Source organism: Vanellus vanellus (assembly GCF_965231255.1).
Source record: "Vanellus vanellus genome assembly, chromosome: 14".
NCBI lineage: Eukaryota > Metazoa > Chordata > Aves > Charadriiformes > Charadriidae > Vanellus > Vanellus vanellus.
In genome coordinates this window covers 1,731,790-1,737,272 of record NC_138919.1, presented here as the reverse complement: position 1 = coordinate 1,737,272, position 5,483 = coordinate 1,731,790, and positions in this window count along the sequence as shown.

Genomic DNA, 5,483 nt, shown 5'->3' with positions numbered 1-5,483 from the left:
ATCAAGATGACCTCCCCGGTCTACGCCACAGACATGGTACGTGGTGCAGAGTCGCTTATGGGCAGGCAGAAAGTTCCAGTGCTCTTTGAACAGGAGAGCAACCGTCTCCAGCAGTTCAGCTGGGCGTCCTCACTTTAGGAAAGGAAATTGGAGCTGGGAGCCTTCAACTGCAGCCTGAAATCTCAGACTTGGCTTCACCAAAACCTCTGCGGGTTTTGGACTGTGCCAAGCAAAGGAGGGGAGAGCCAGAGGTGGAGTCTTGTTTGTGTTTTGTTGCTTGAAAAGACACTGAGCTTGTGTTCTTCCTGGCCGGAGCGGGTGCCTGCAGCTTGCAGCTCTTGGAGCAGCTCACCTTACCTGCTTTTTGTGGACCCCTTAGAAACAGTGTGTGAACTCCAGGGTGCCCGGACTGCTGGTTGCACATCTCTGGGAGTTTCAGTGCCACTACCTGCACTCTGGTATTGCAAAACCTCAATTTTCCCCTTTTCATCACCCACTCTGGGGTGGGAGGGCAGGGATCAGGCAGCACGGGGACTTTTTTAGGCACTGAGCGAGGCTGTACCGGTGGGACCTCGCAGTGCGGGAGTTGGGATGAATTTGTGGAGTGCAGGCTTTCCACTGAATGTCGTTTTTTGTGTTTGAAGGACTACTGCATCACAAGGGAGACAAAACAAACTTTTCTTCGAGGTTTGGCCAAGGCTCCATCATTGGGGTGCATTTGGACATGTGGCACTGGACGCTCACGTTCTTCAAAAATGGCAAGTGCAGAGGTGTTAGGTTTAACCCCAGCCGGCAGCAGCTTTGAGGGTCTGAAATCTGAAACCCAGCAGCCACTAGAAAGAAAATTAACTCTATCCCAGCTGAAACCAGGACGACAGGTAAGAGCAAGGGCAGCCACAGCGGCCGGCAGGCAGAGGGGCTGGGAGGGCGAGCAGCGCAGCTGGCTGAACTCGGAGTCCAGCTGCAGCAGGACGGCTGGAGAACATGCTGGCCAAGGAGAAGACCAAGGCGTGAAGTGAGCAGGGGTTATGCTTTAGAAGTGGTTTTGTCAGGTCACGTTAATGGTGGGAGTTGATGATCTTCGAGGTCCCTTCTAACCTCAACAATTCTATGATTCTGTGAGGTTACATTTGTTTTTTAATAGATGCACTGAAAAGACCTGTAGACTTACAGAGGTCCTGACTCCGTGAAACAGGTAAACCGCACCCAAATATCTGAGCTTCATCTCCTGACTTGCTTTCAGAGCAAACCTTTGACTTGCTATCAAAGCCATCACCTCTTCCTCAAGGATCCCTCTGCTCTGCAGACTGTCAGCAGAGACAAGATTTAAGGTGGCCTCCTGGTTTCAAAGCATACTAGACGCTAGTCATATAACAGACTTGACTCCTCCAAAGACAAAATGAAAGACCAGCCCCCTCCTCCTAACTCCTGTGTGTTGGTTTGGTGTCTGCCATGAACACTATGGGGCACAATCGCACAGCTGCACGTAGGGAAACGGGCTCCTGGAGAGGCATCTGCACCATTGCTGTGAAAGAGCAGTTACTCTGCTGAGCCCCTGATGAATTTAATGGTTTTGCATGTTGGCTCCTGCCGCTTCTCCTGTATCAAAGACTCTATTAAACTGTAATGATAGAAGCAGAAAGTGTCTTTCATTCCTCTTACAGCCCTCGAAGGCAGGAATCTGGAGGCGCTTGTCAAAAATCGCCACGCTGGCACAGCTAGGCTGGAGGGGTGTTTTAAATGCAACGCCGGTGTGTCAGATCTAGAGGAGGTAAAGGCAGTGGGGATCACCCTGCCTCTGCCCCAGGGGGGTTCTCGTGGTTCCTGCGGGAACACCAGTGGGGCTGGGATGGATCTGCAGCGGGGCCAGACTGACTCCATAGCACCATGGGCTCATGGCAGTCCGGCCGCAGACCCAGGCAGAGTCTGTCACCCCCGCAGCACCCGGTGACACCACCATTCCAGTCCCTGTGATTTCTGACCACTTTCTGCAGGGCCCATGGTCAGCCCCTGCCTTCTGCTCCTGCGGCTTTTCCCGGCCTCTGACCTCTCCTCTGGTGAGCAAAGGGTTTGCATCTGTTTTTTCTATGAGTTGGTGCTAAGGGTGTTGGAGAGGGAAGAGAGTTAAAATAAATCGGATGGGAAATGGCATTTAACCTGTCCTCTCCATGGGTTTCCTCCCAGCATGGTCACTGGGAACACAAAACTCCGCTGCTGCCTTTTCCCCTGCTCCTATTACAGACCTGTAGAGGCTCTAGTAAAGCTTTTTGCACACGTGCTTATTCCCCACCAAGCCCCATGACTCTGTACCTTTCCTCCCACATCACCAATCTTTAAGTGAAGACAGAATCATAGAATATCTCATGGTAGAAGGGAGCCATAAGGATCATAGAGTCCACAAGCCAAGTGACCTCAGCTGCTCTTCCTAAGTCTCGCCCTTGAGGCCTTTCTCCATCTTGGTTGCCCTCCCCTGGAAACAATCTCATAGTTTGATGTTTGGTGCCCCAAACTGCACACAACACTCAACGTGGGGCTGCACTAGTGCGGTGCAGAGTGGGATAGTCACCTCCTTTGACCAGCTTGTGATGCTGTGCTTGATGCACCCCAGGACACACTGTTGACTCCTATTCAACTTGCCATCACCCCAAACCCCCAGAGCTCTTTCTGCAGAGCTGCTCTCCAGCCTCTCCTCCCCTAGTTTGTACATGTCACCAGCTTACCCTGTCCAAGGTGCAGAATCTCACACTTTCTCTGTTAAATTACGTGCAGTTGGCGATTGCCCAGCTCTCTCTCTGAGGCCTCTCTACCCTCGCGAGAGCCCACAGCTCCTCCTAGTTTAGTATCATTGGCAACTTACTTAATGTATGTTCAAGTCCTGCATCCAGATAATTTATAAAAACATTGAGCCCTGAGGAACCCCACTGGTGAGTGGCTGCCAGCCCCATGTCGCCCCATTTACTCTTTGAGCCCAACACGGCAGCCAACTGCTCACCCAGTGCATGACTGGCTTGTCTGGCTGTGTGCTGGTGTTGGGGTTTGGGCCAGACTGGCCACCAAGACGGATGACAGATGCTCTCCCCCACCTCTCTCCAAGGAGAGGAGGGAAAGAGAGAGACTTACGAGTTTAGGAAAAAACTAAACTACTTTAATTAAATATTAATAATAAAAATGTAATAATTAAATATATACAATATGTACAAAACTGCATTGAGCTCCCAGGATGAGGACCACATCACCGGCTGGCACTGGGAAAGTCCCAGACTGAACGCAGCAACAGATGGGAACTGGATTCAGGAACACATGGATCAGGATCAAAGGCAGATGAACAGACAGAGTCCTCCTGGGATGCGGCCACTGAAGGAAGAGAGCTGACCCTTTGATCCCTCAGCTTTATACTGAGCATGGGGCAGATGGGATGGAATACCCCGTTGGTCAGTTTGGGGTCACCTGTCCTGTCCGCTCCTCCCTGCAAGTGGGATCCCTCTATGCTTTTCCGCTTCCGACCTTCCAACGGGGCAAATAACAGAGCGAGCTGCCCTCGGGTGGTGGAGCAACAGGTATAAGCAGGAGCCGCTCTGCACACCATTCCTTGGCATCAATTAGAAACAATCAGGTCTTGTCACTCTGAGAGTGAACAGTGTCTGCACAATATGCTGTTAGTTTCAGAGAATTCAGTTAGAAGAGGCTTAGCTAAAAAGAAAAAATTACTAAACAAAATCGGTTCTGTTTTACCTCGAACCAGGACAGCTGGACAGTTTATCCAGGAGGACAATGGAAGAGGCAGTATAAAAGCTTTGCTAAAACCACCACATCTACTGGCTTCCCTTGGTCAACTCCATGGCTGACCTTGTCACAAAAGGAAATTAAGCTGGTTAAGCAGGACTTTCCCCTCATTAACCCATGCTGGCTGCAGTCAACGACGGCATTCTCTCACAAGGGTTTTTCATCAACTCCCAGAAGAACCTTCTCCATTACTTTACCAGGTGCTGAAACCACACTGACAGGCCTGTAATGACCAGGCTCTTCCTTCTTACCCTGCTTGGGAACTGGGACAGTATTTGCCAGCTTCCAGTCGACGGGGACCTCACTCTCCAGAGCACCGAGAGCGGATGGAGAGAGGCCCCGCCCTGACACTGCCCAGCTCCCGGTGCCCCGGGATGGATCCCCCGGCGCAGCCCGTCCCCAACGAGCTCAGGGTCGCCTGGGAGTTCATCATTCCCCGGTCACGGCCTACAGTCCGTAACTTGTATTTAATTCCGCCGAATAAATCTCAGCTTGTTTAAACGCTCCTGGGCCCCCGAGGGGCCGGAGCAGCCGCCGCTGCCGCCCCTCAACCTCCGGGGCCGGCCCGTGGTCCCCACACCCCTCCCGCCTCCTCCCCACAGCGCCCCGAGGGACGGCGAGGCCTGGCAGGGAGGCCCCAGCGCCCGCCGCGCCGCGCTCCGCCGGGTGACAGCCCCGCTTAGCGCTGGCGGAGCCACCGCCGCTCTCCCCAGGCGCTGCCCGACCGCCACCACCGCCATCTTGCTCCTCCCTCCTCCCGCCGCCGCGCGGAGTCTGCCGGGACGGGGTCGCACCGGCCGCGGGGATAGGTCCGCCCTCGTCACGTGGGCCGGGCCGGCTGTTGGGGCGCCGTTCCTCCGAGGCGTGACTGCGGTGGCGGCCGCCGATTGGGCGCGGGGCGCGCGGCTTCAGCGCGAGGGCAGCGCCCCCGGCACGTGACGTAGGAGCGGGGCTCGGAGTCGGCCCGGGAGTCAGTCGGTGGCGGTTGCGTCCCGCCGCCGCGGCGGTGAGTGCGGGGCGGCGCGGCCCGACCAGGCCCGGCCCCCGCCCGGCCCCGCGCCTCCGCCGCCGCGGCCTCCCGCCCTCCCCCCGCGGCACCGGGGCCCCGGTCTCCCCTCAGCCCCGCGGCCCGCTCCCCCTCAGCGCGGCCGGCTTGGTCTCTCCTCAGTACCAGGGCCCCGGTTTCCCCCCTCAGCGCGGCCAGGGCTCCCTCAGGCGGTGCAGCCGCTCCCCGGGCTCCTCTCAGCCCCCCGCGGGTGCTGGTGACCGGGCGGCTCTCCCAGGGACAGGGGTGTCCGGGCCTCCGTGCAGCGGGAGAGCTGCAAGCAGCCAGTGCGGTGGGGTGGGTTGGTTTCCTCGACAGCTGTATTTCCTTCGGCCTTTAGAAATGGAGCGATGTGGGGTGAAGAGAGAGACCTGGGGGCGGGCAGAAGTGCAGGCGTGGGGGGCTGCCAACGTTGGAGGGATTTCTGGTTCGAGGATTGACGTCTTTCTTTCTCTTTAGCGATTGCAGCGAGCGCTAGCAGCACGGGCCTTCATCATTTCCCAAGAAAACTTCAGTTTCAAATGACTTGTTTCACTGCCAGCGTCCTCAGTTCTCCTTAACCAGCTGGTGAAATCCATATCTGCACCGCTGGGGCTGACCTTTTCTGGTGCAATGGGAACTATGCCATGAGGACTGGTAAGACTTGGCCATAGCC